The 12872-nt window shown below is 35.1% G+C and overlaps 1 protein-coding gene across 1 annotated transcript in view; it reads right to left on the reverse strand.

Annotated features, from left to right (window-relative positions):
• The window catches only part of BMPR1B (bone morphogenetic protein receptor type 1B), a 388753-nt gene that overhangs the window by 44868 nt on the left and 331013 nt on the right, over positions 1-12872 (reverse strand). The window lies entirely within an intron of this gene.

Raw genomic sequence — 12872 nt, forward strand, 5'->3', positions numbered from 1 at the left:
CCCCATCAGCTTTAACATGAAACGTGTCTTCCTAACATACTAGCAATGGTCGTACATCTTCCATGGAAGACACAATCATAGACGTGATCTCTAGAGACAGATTTTCTGAGCTCAAAATTAGGCTTTAATATTTACCAGTTGGTTGACCTTGGATAACTTTATACATAATCTCTTCACGCTTCACTTTTCATAGAAGTGGAGGTTATTACAAGCACCTGCTTATGTCAACAGCTTAGCGTGTATATGTTACAGAGTGATGCTTGATTAATGTTAGCGCATACGATTGTAAGGATCTATTCACTTTTTAAATAGTAAGACATTTCATTAATATAGGGCGACCTGTGACCTAGATGGCTTTCATATTTTCTCTCCTCACCATAATGATGCTCCAGAAGGAGACGGGCATTAGCTGATGCTGATTATATTTCAGGCATTGTGGCGAGAGCGCTCAGACATGCCCCACCACTGCCTAAACTGTCAACCTGAGCAATATTTGATTTAAAATCTCTCTCACAACAGATCGAGCTTCTCCATAATTAAAACAAAACAAATTAAAACCGATTATCTAAAAGATGCTGCGTTAAAACATTGAAATTCTAGGCCAGAGATGCATTATACTCAGTAGCATACTATTGCTATTATGTGTAACAATAAAGTGGTGAATATATATGCATGTGTTAACTAACTTCTTAAACCACAAACTAATGCCTCTAGCCACTGGTTCCATCAGAGAATGAAAGGTTTAAAAAAGATGAGATAATTTCTGTATGGGAAACTAATTAGTTGAATTCTTAGCGATAACTGAAGGGGAAAGCAATAAAATATGTTAAATCAGTTTACCAGAATTTCCCCCAATCATTAATTCTAAATTCATTAGATTTTTCAAATTCATATAAAATGTGCACCTAATTTTCTCCAGTGGTTTATTACAGTTTAGCCTGGAGAAGACTCGTAGATTGGCCATGTGCATATGCGGAGTTCATTGGATGCCAAATCCTGGGCCACTCACAGTGATCCTCATCCCACAGGTCTTGGGCGAGCCGAGGAAAGTGACTATTCAAGCTCCCATGTGATTCTGACAAGGTCATGTGCAGATTCCACTCTGAGAAACCCGGGACTAGATTAATCAAATCATATTTATTAAATCCAACCATAGAATTTATCGCAATAGATGTATATTACCTCTATACAGTAGGAGGCATACCCTTAAATTCTAAAATAAATTAAGCATATTAAATGTTGGTATCTTATATTTAAAGCCCTTTGTGACAAGGTCGCCTGCATAAACACCTCGGCACTGCCTACAATCCAGGTGCAATGGGTGTAGGGTAGCCTCTAAATCACCCTGCCACGCTGGCTTCTTTCTTTTTAAACCTGGTTCTCAATCTTACTACTTTATGACCTGAGCAACCTCAAAGTAATCAGAGTGATGAAAATAAGATATTTAAAACTTATTACACCCTGCTGCCTTCATACCTTCTCTTCGAAGTTGTAAAACAAAAGAATTAAAATGAATTCATTATGCATATGTCTAATTAGCAAGTATGGATCAGGTGCCCTTCCTGTGCAGGCACAGCTGAGTGTACCCGGGGAACTAAACATCGGCAGGATTTCCCATTTGGTGGCAAAAGTGGCCACATGGAGTTGTTACACTGAATAGTCTACATTAGAAAAGGAAACACCCTCATACTGCTGGCAATAAGATGTCATTTAGTTAGAAACGTGTTAAGAAAGGATTCAGAATTTTCTCACATTTTAAATATATATATAGACTGCTAGAATTTTAGCTAGAAGGAGGTACTCTGCAATATTGCTTAGAACAGCCCTTATTTACAACAGGGGATAAGTTAGATCTCTAAAAAGAGAGTCTTGAAAATGTTGATGTGGAAGTATATTTATTAGCAAGAAAAATATAAAAATATATATTTTTTTGGAAAGGGTGACATCCTACTAGAATAACAGGGAAAAAGGCTAAAAAAAATTGAACCTATAATATAAAAGAGATTAGTAAAAATCTGGTAAGCGAAGGAAAGCAGTAACTAACTGATTTGACAAAGCCAAAAATACTGATTCCTAAGGCAAAGGGGGAAAAAACCAAGAAGCAAAACAATTATACCACTTGAGCTCAAAAAGGCCCTGAAATGGTACCACCTGGGCAGCTCAGGTGGTTAAGCGTCAGACTTCAGCTCAGGTCATGATCTCACGGTCCAAGGGTTCAAGCCCCACGTCGGGCTCTGTGTTGACAGCTCAGAGCCTGAAGCCTGCTTCAGATTCTGTGCCTCCCTCTCTCTCTGCCCCTCCCTCACTCACACTCTGTCTCTCTCAAAAAGAAACAAACATTAAAGAATTAAAAAAAAAAAGTAGAGTTCAGCTGTCCTCGCTCATTCCCAAAGGCGTACATTGCCTCCACCTATCACATTCCCGCTAGAAGACTGGAAGAGTAAATCTATAATGCATATCACTGAGTTGCCTTTCTTATTTTTGTGTTTCATCATCAAGGTAAGGGACTGTAAGTATGGAAAGAGCCCCCCCCCCCACACACACACCAATACTCGGTGATCGAAAAAATGAAATCTCGCCATTTGCAACTAGAAGGTACTGTGCTAACCGAAATGAGTCAGAGAAAGACAAATATCATATGAGTTAACTCATATAGGGAATTTAATATACAAAAGAGATGAACATAAGGGAAGGGAAGCAAAAATAATATAAAAACAAGGAGGGGAACAAAACATAAGAGACTCTTAAATATGGAGAACAAATAGATGCTCGCTAGAGGGGTTGTGGGTGGGGAGATAGGCTAAATAAGGGGCATTAAGGAGGACACTTGTTGGGACGAGCACTGGGTGTTATACGTAGGGGATGAAGCACTGATTCACTCCTGAAATCATTACTGCATTATATGCTAACTTGGATGCAAATTTTTAAAAATAAAAATAAGTTAAAAATATTTAAAAAATTTTAAAAAGGTAATGGACCATAGAAAACTAAGCACAGGGGAGAGGTGAGGTGCCACCTTACTGCAAACGTTCAGTGAACATCTACATTGGCTATGGACTCCTCCCAACCTCTCTCTCTACATGGCTTCTGGAACATGATGGAGCCTGGCTTAGCTCTTCTTTACTCAAAAATCTGACCAGGTCAAAAACAAAACAAACAAAAATACCTAAAGGTAAGGATATTAGAAGTTTCTCAGTGAAACAGCCCTGCAGTATTATCTTATGGTGACGCCCACTGGTGACAAGATCTACACAATGAATAGAGCTTGCAATCGGCTTTAAAGTGATCCATTCTTTTAGGCAGATGCCACTAATTCAGGGTCACTAGATATATGAAGAAAACCTTAAACAGCAAAGATTGAGCACAAAACAAACACAAAGAAAGCCAGTTGGAAGAAACATACAATGGAAAAAAAAAAAACTTTAAAAAAACTATAATCGATACTGTCATGTTTATAAAAAAAAACACAACAAAACATGGCATCAGTGAAACAAGAATGTGTTGCTACAAAAAGGGAGTAACAAACAAAAAACTAAAAAATATGATTGCCTAAATAAAGATCTCAGTAGGTGAGTTGGGATAAAAATCAGGAAATTCCCCACAGTATAGGGCAAAATACAGAGATGGGAGAGCTCCATCGATCCAGGAAATTCAAAACCTGAATATCTCTAGAAAGAGAGACTTGAGAAAATAGAGAGAAGGAAATCATCAAATAAATAAGGTACAATTCCCATAACTGAAAATCATGATTTTTTAGTTTGAAAGGAACCACAGGGTATACGTATAGACCTACACCAAGGCATGTTATCATAAAATTTTATAACACTAGAGACAAAGGGAGAGCTTATATATCACATATTGTATATATACAAAAGATAAATATAAAAGAGATTACAAATAAGTGTGGCATCGAACTTTCTATAGCAAAATTGGAAACTAAGATAGAGTGATGTCTTCAGAATTCTGAAGTAAAAGCGTTTCAGATCCAGAAATCAGTACCTGGGAAAATTATAAATCAAATATGAGGAAAGGGAAATTGCAACTGAAGATTTTTCAAGGTCTCAAGACTTCCACCGCTCATCCACCTTTCACAAGAAGCTACCGGAGGAGGTGGTTTGCCCAAATGAAAGTGTAAAACAAGAAAACAGAAAAAAGTGAGTTTCTGCTATAGGAGATGATCCCACCCAAGAGAAAGGTGAAACGTGCCCTCAAAATAAAGATAAACGTGGAAAGAACGACAAAATTGATGACTGGACAGAAGGAACAACCAGGCATGACTGAAGGCAGGTCAAAAAATTCTGGGAGACAGAGATCCAAAAAGTTAAAATTAATATAATAACTCAGTTATTTTAAATTTAAACTGAGGAAATGAATTTGAAATGGAAACACAGGAATCTAAAGAAACAACTAACGTTTAACTCCTATATATATATAACATAGGGGATGGAAATACGTGTGCAGAAGGGGAGAGAGTGGGAGAGCTTCCAACGGGGAAAGTCAAAGTAATGCCTAAAACTGAATAATCAAAAGGTAGTGGCACAATTATTTGTTTAGAGATATGAGAAAAATCCCCAAAGAAAAGATGTAAAAAGGAATAGGTGTAGTCCCTACTAAACACAAGAAGTTGGGAGGATACTCCAAGGAAAAATAAAGCCGTCTCTTTATTTAAAAAAAAATAGCATATTTTGAAATAATGTATCTCATATGATATTCCATTGTATTCCATGTGATAAACAATAAAGAAGGATTCACATCTATATGGATACTGATGGAAAATATAAAGATTTTATTTCATATGGAAAATAGAATTATCTCTGTCAATGAATACTGAATTTTATATCACGAAATTTTTATATTTTACATCACGAGATTTTTTATAGTTTGCATTCAAAAGGACCATAATTTGTGCTTTTACGACAGCATGGATCTATGGAGTAGCTATAGACAGTAGTTGGAGCTATTTAAAAGCATTTGCAATTTGCTTCTCAGTTCAAAGTTGGGAAGTACTTAGTCTTACATCCTGATGTGGAATAAAGAACATCAGTGAACAAGAAAAAAACAAAAAATCAAAAAAGAAAATCTGCCAACAAAGAAGAAATTCCCCTAGGTAAATTTCATTCATGGATACACCACTGGACCTATGAACATTAGCTTGGCAGTGACACTAAATGCACTATGGTTTACCATATTTCATGTGTTTGTATGCGTGTGTGTCTCATTCTATATTGCAAGTTATCAACACTCCATTATGAGGTATTTTGTAGAACATTCTAAGCTTACTACTTCAGTTATGAATATGGAAAGATACATGAATCTACTAGCTTCCAGCAAGTTTTATAGTCAAATCATCGCTCTCACACACTGGACAAATCGGTTAAGAAACATACTTTCTATTATAATTGTGAAGATGAAATAGTGCTGCATTTAACACCAACATGCAGTCAGAACTTATGTCAATTTACCAGAAACATATTCCACAAAACAAAACAGAATAAAACAAAACAAAACAAAAACAGAAAAAGAAAAAGAAAAAAGTATTGCTAACTCATAACAGAACCCCATTTCCATAAAGTGAGCTAACAGGGGTTCCTGGGGCCTCGGCTGGTCAGGCAGCAGACTCCTGATTTCGGCTCAGGTCATGATCTCAGTGTTGGTGAGCTTGAGCCCCGCTTTGGGCTCTGCCCTGACAGTGTGGAACCTACTTGGGATTCTCTCTCTCTCTCTCTCTCTCTCTCTCTCTCTCTCTCCCCCTCACACATTATCTCTCTTTCTCAAAATAAATATTTTTTAAAGTGAGTTAATAGATAAGATCCTGAATACGCATGTATGGTTGCATTCATACAATGTAACCAGAACAAGTGAAAGTGGTAAGATGATAAAATGATTTCTTCAATCAGTATTATTAAATGAATGGTTAAATGCAAATGAGACAAGTGGAGAGTTCTTCACTTGCTTTTGCCAAAATAATCAAATCAAGGAAGTAATTTATGTAAAAGTATTCAACTGCTACATAGGAGTCAATCAATCTATATGTGTTTAACTCCCTGTGAAATGAAATTCATTATCACACAATTAACAATATTTCCAATTGTGAGATAAAATTAAAATAATTGTGATAATTTGGAGGTTAGTAGAAGACAAGGGGGTAGAGTAGCAGCAGCAGAACGATTAAATCTGATTAGACTCATTTTAGAATCTAAGAACACTGTTAAAAAGAATATAAGATCTTTCTCTTACTGAGATAAAACTGACGTTCAACATTATATAAGTTCCAGGTGTACAACACAATGATTCGATATTTGTATATTCTGTAAGAAGGCGATCAGAGTAAGTCAAATTAACATCCATCACCATACACTGTTAGTTGTTTTTTTGTTTCCTATGAGGAAAACATTTAGGATCTCCTTTCTTAGCAATTTTCAAATATTATTATCTACCGTTGCCATGCTGCACGAGTTCCCAGGAGTTACATATAATCATAGCTGGCAATTTGTACCTTTTGACTCCCTCCCCCCACCTCACCTCCCCCCACCTCACCTCCCCTCTTGCCTCTAGCAACCACCAGTCTGTCACATCAGTGAGTTTGGCTCTATTTTGTACTGTTCTGTAAGCTTTCCCACGTAAGTGAGATCCCCTGTTATTTGTCTTTATCTTATTGCGCTTAATATAATGGCCTCACTCCATATAATGGACACATAAAAATCCAACCATGCTGCCACAAATGGTAAGATGTCCTTCTTTTTATGGGTGAATAATGTTCCAGTGTGTATTTATACACCGCATCTTCCTCATCCACTCATCTACGGATGGACACTTAGGTTGTTTCCATATTTTGGCTACTGTAAATAATGCAGCAGTGAACATCAGGGTGAAAATATCTTTTTAAGATATTTAAGTATCTTCATTTTCTTTGGGTAAATATCCAGAAGTGACATTGCAGGGTCACATGGTAGTTCTGTATCACATTTTTTGAGGAAACTCCAAACTGTTTTTCATAGTGGATGCACCAATTTGCATTGCAAACAACAGGGCACAAGGGTTCTCTTTCCCCCACATCCTCGCCAGCATTTGTTCGATAACAACCAGTCGAAGAGGTGTGATGTTCAATCCCATTGTGATGAGATTTCCCTGATGATTTATAATGTTGAGCATTTTTTCATGCACCTGTGGGGCATCTGTATGTCTTCTTGGAAAAGTATCAATTCAGATCGCCTGCCCATTTTCAAATCAAATTTTTGTTTTTTACTATGGAGTTGTATGAGTTAATTATATATTTTGAATATTAACACCTTATCAGATATATGATTTGCAAATATTTTGCTCCATTTAGAAGATTGCCTTTTTTTTTTAACGTTTATTTATTTATTGAGGGGGAGTGGGCAGAGATAGAGAATCCTAAGCAGGCTCTGCCCTGTCAGCAGAGCGGGACTAGAATTCACAAACCATGAAATCATGACGTGAGCCAAAATCAAGTCGAAAGCTTACCTGATTGAGCCAACCAGTACGTTGCCTTTTTAGTTTTGTTGATTTCCTTTTGTGTGCAGAAGCTTTTCAGTTTGATATAGTCCCACTTGCTTATGTTTGGCTTTAGTTGCCTTTGCCTTTGGGATCAGATAAAAAAATAACTGCCAGGACAAAAATTAAGCAGCCTATGCCTAGCTTTTCTTCTCGGCATTTTATGGTTATAAGTCTTTAGTTCAAGATTTTACTCCATTCTGAGTTAGTTTTTGTGTATGGCATAAGACAATGGTCCATTTTCATTCTTTTGCATGTAGCTGTCCAGTTTCCCCAACAGTGTTAACTGAAGAAACTGTCCTTTCCCAATTGTATATTCTTGGTTCCTTTGTCATAAGTTAATTGACCATGTATGCATGGGTTTATTTCTAGGCTCTCTATTCTGTTCTATTGATCTATGTGTCTGTTTTTTTGTCAGTACCATACTATTTTGATTACTATAGTTTTGTGATATACAGTTGACCCTTGCACAACATTGGTGTGAACTGTACAGATTTTACATGTAAATATTTTCAATAGAGTATTATAGGTATATTTTCTGTTATTTATGGTTTTCTTAATAACATTTTCTCTAGCTAACTTCATTATAAGAATATAGTATATAATACATATAAAATACAGATATGTGTTAATCAACTGTTTATCACTAAAGCTTCTAGTCAACAATAGGCTATTAGTTTGGGTGAGGTAAAAAGTTATATGTGAATTTTTTTGCTGCATTGCAGGGTAAGGTCAGCACCCTTAACCCCACATTGTTCAAGGACCAACTGTAGTTTGAAATCAGAGAGCACAATACATCCAACTTTGCTCTTCTTTCTTAAGACTGCTTTGGCGATTTGGGGTCTTTCATGGTTCCATAAATACTTTAGAATTGTATGTTCTATTTCTACAAAATATACCATTGGAATTTTGGTGAGGATTGCAGTGAATCTGTGAATCACTTTGGATAGCATAAACATTTTAATAATATTAATTCTTCCAATCCATGAGTATGAAATGTCTTTCCATTTATTTGTGTCTTCAATTCTTTCATCCAATGTATTATAGTTTTTAGTATATAGATTGTTCACCTCCTTGGTTAAATTTATTCCTAGTTATTTTACTACTCTAGGTGAAATTGTAAATGAGATTGTTTTCTCAATTTTTCTTTCTGATATTTCATTACTAGCATATAGAAATACACCAAAGTTCTGTATATTGATTTTATATCCTGCAACTTTACTGGAATTCATGTATTAGTTCTAATGTTTTTGGTTGAGCTCTTAGAGTGGTCCACATATAATGTCATCTGCAAATTGTGATATATTTGCTTTTTTCTTTCCAATTTAGATGTCATTTTTTTTCTTGTTTTTCCAATTTGGATGTCATTTATTTCTTTTTCTTGTCTAACTCTGGCTAGGAGTTCCAACACTTTGTTGAATAGAAGAAGTGAGAGTAATAAGCATCCTTGTCTTATTCCTGATCTTAAAAGAAAATCTTATCAGCTTTTCAATAACTGAATATAATGTTAGCTATGGGCTTCTTATATATGGCCTTTATTATTTGAGGTAAGTTCCCTCTATACCTTCTTTACTGAGAGGTTTTTACCATAAATGGATGTTAATTTCTGTCGAATGCTTTTTCTGCCATCTATTGAGTTGATCATATGATTTTTATTCCCCCTTTTGTTAATGTGGTGTATCACACAGATTAACTTGTGGATGCTGAACCATCTTTGTATCCCTGAAATAAATTCCACTCAATCATGGTGAATTATCCTTTTAACGTATTTTGGGGGCGCCTGGGTGGCTCAGTCGGGTAAGCCTCCAACTTCGGCTCAGGTCAGATCTCACGTTCATGGGTTCGTGCCCCGCGTCAGGCTCTGTGCTAACAGTTAGCTCAGAACCTGGAGCCTGTTTCTGGTTCTGTGTCTCCTTCTCTCTCTGCGCCTCCTCCTCTCATGCTCTGTCTCTCTCTGTATCAAAAATAAATAAAACATTAACGTATTTTGTATTCAGTTTGTAAGTATTTTGTTGAGGATTCTTGCGTCTGTGTTCAGCAGGGATATTGGTTCATAATCTTCTTTTCTTGTGGTGTCTTTGTCTGGCTTTAGTATCAGGATACTACTGGTCTCATAAAAGTAGTTTGAAAGTGTTCACTACTCTTTTATTTTGGGGGGGGGAAGAATTTGAGAAGAATTGATATTAATTCTTCTTTGATTGTCTGATAGCATTCACCAGTGAATGCTGGAAGCCATTTCTGAACTCACTAAGTTGAGAAAAACTCCTTTTGAGGTAAGGTGGGTTTGCAAGGCCTCCCAGGATCAGATGGTGATCGATGTCTACCCCTGACTCAATTATTTTTGCTTGAGCACCAACCCCCAAGGTGCATTGTTGATTGGTATCAGGAGTGACTTGTCCCCTTATGCTAAAAATATGCTAACTGTACCTTGTGAAGGAAATTACAGGAATTTCTTCTTTTGTGTTTATGGGAGCAAATATTACATTTCCTGAGAAACCTGTTTTTCTTCCCTTCAAGAAAACAGGCTATTGACTGCTGCTCACAAAGAACCTTTGCTTTTGCTATGCTAAAAACACTGCCTTGTATTTGAATGCTGAGGATACCTTCCTTCCCCATATGATAAGCTTCTAAATAACCTACAATCAATCACTATTGATAAAGATTATGCATGAGTCTTCTACCAAACTATGTTCTGGGAAACTTTTACATACCAAAGAAATCTGTCCTCAGAAATCACTGTCTAAGGCAATTGCCACTTCTGTTTTGTACCCCATGCATTTTTTTCAATAAATAAAGTTGACTCTCTGGCCAGTGCAGAAATGCCTGCCTGTTGAGCAGGAAGAAACTCTTGTCTGTCTCATTCCCTTCCCCTTTTTGCAAACTCTCATCTCTCTCCTGCCAACACCATCCATCCTTCAGGGAACCCTGGACCTGCTGGAGCTGGACTCTGGCAAATGAAGTCATCTGGTCTTGGACTTTTGTTTTTTGGGGAGTTTTTATTTACTGATCAAGATCTTCTTAATAACTAGTTTCCATGTGAGAAAACAGGACATAAGAAACTGGACTGTTTTATCTACTGTTGTAGTTATGAAAAGGGATTTATTTTTAAAAAATCACTTCCATATAAAGCCATACGAAATTTGCTCAAAATTAAGCCAGCCTCACAAATATAAGCCAGACATTTTGGAACATTTGAAACTAAGCATAAAAAGCACAATTACATGTATACAAAGACTAATGATTTTTTAAAAATGAATTTAGCCAGATAATAATGATGCTAAAATAAGAATCAAAAGAAAAAACATATGTTTGTGTGTGTGTGTGTGTGTGTGTGTGTATGAAAAATGGGAACATCCAGATGAACAAAGAAATAGCAATAATGGAGATTTATCCCAAATATTAGATGTCTAATTAAAACAATTATCAAATTGTATTTTACACATTTTTTTATATTTATTACATTTTTTGGTATCTTTCCATTTGTAAAAGGAGAAAGGCAGACTTAAAGAGACAATAACATTTGATTTAGTCAGCTCATTCAAATAATGTAAGATCTCTATTAATTAGGTCTTCATTTCACTTGATTTTGTGTTAAAGTTTATATCAAAGATAATCAATGAAAACTGAAAGATTACCATTAAAGAAACGTTAAATACAATTTAGTACATCACATTTTCTAAATTAACAGGTTAAACCATTAAAAGTATTTCTTCTACTAAGGAAAGCTAAATAGTAAATGACTTCTACTTAAGTTGAATAAAATTTCAACAAAAGTGATTGTTTCTTCCCAATAGCATTCCAGTCACTTATGGTTTTCAGATTTAGTAAAAGAATTATAAATAAACTGGACAGAAAAAGGGGGGGGAATGGAAAAGCCTCACTTCTAGACATTTCTTAGAATTAAATACCTCATTGAATAAATTACTCTTTAGAAGCTCATTCCATTTTTTTCCTTCCTCCCTCCTACCATCTAGCTTAACAGTATGAATCCAGACACTTCAGATGTTGTCTGCTTGACATAGCTTTTTACATTTCAGTTAATAAGGTAGTTAACTATTCAAATTATCATGGTAATAAAAAATAGGGCTGTGGAAGCCAACCTAAAATTAGTTCTCATTGTTTCAGAGGACACGAGACTTTTAGAGAGTAAATGAGCCCCAAGATCAGTTCAAGACATATGTTTGTATGTGTATTCTTAATGAATCACAACTAAATTATATTTATAATCCTCATGACTTTTATACCTAAGAGACAATTTTATAGACTTTCAGGCAAATTAATCGTACTTCACGAAGTACCCTAAAGATCATCATGTAATAGTGTGACTTGCATTCAACTACAAAGTTTAAGTAGAAAGTTATTTTTCTTGCATATTTTGAATTCATCTTTACTTGGATATATGCTATAGTTATATTCATGTTTTCAGCTATTTTGTATATTTATATGTAGTTATATACAAGTTTTCTGTGGTACCTCTTTTTGTTTAAGTTAGGAAATAAGGCAGTGTTAGAAAGAGTTTCTTTAAGGTACTTATTTGGAATCAGTGGACAATTAGCTGGTAGCTTGGTATAAACACCATAAAACAACTCATTTTTGATGTGTATGCTTAATAAGTCACTTATTTTAAAAATATTTCTATATTATTTTATAGTACTGTGTACTCTTCCCCATGATTTTTATAGACAAATGAAACGAGATTTTCACGAAAACTCAGAAAACATAGAAAAATAAAAGTAAATGTAAAAAAAGAATGTACAATAGTAAAACTCTCCAACAGATACATTTTAACTTCCATATTCATCCTTTATATCTTTTTGTAAATATAGTTCATTGTTCATCCATTATATCTTGAAGTATATTTTACTATATTTAAATTTTTTTCTTAGTAACATTTTTATCAATTCAAAATTACCATAAATAAAACGATTTTAAGTTTGTGATATAAAAGATTGCTTCAAATGTCACAGAGAAGAGAATATCGGAATCCTGTCACATTAAACCACAGAACAATCTTTATGAACATCATAGATAATTAAGGAATTTTAAGTTGAAATACAAATGCAATGAGAATTGGATTAGACTCTTCAAAATTCACTGACAGATGACATATGATTATTTTGTGTCACAGAATCTACTAGTAATTTATTCTCCTTTCTTCATTTTCTTTTCTACTTTTTTTTTTTTTTTTAGCTTTCTGTATATCACAAAAATTAACATTTTAATTGTCTTCACTGTTCTACCCCATCTTCACCAGGGGGCAGGCAGGAGCAAGAAAAGAAACTGAAATTCCTATCACACAAGTTTGTACCTTGAGTAAAAAGATTAGTGAGGAAACATTTGAAAGTATTGAACTGCTC

The sequence above is a fragment of the Suricata suricatta genome, chromosome 1 (assembly GCF_006229205.1).
Source record: "Suricata suricatta isolate VVHF042 chromosome 1, meerkat_22Aug2017_6uvM2_HiC, whole genome shotgun sequence".
NCBI lineage: Eukaryota > Metazoa > Chordata > Mammalia > Carnivora > Herpestidae > Suricata > Suricata suricatta.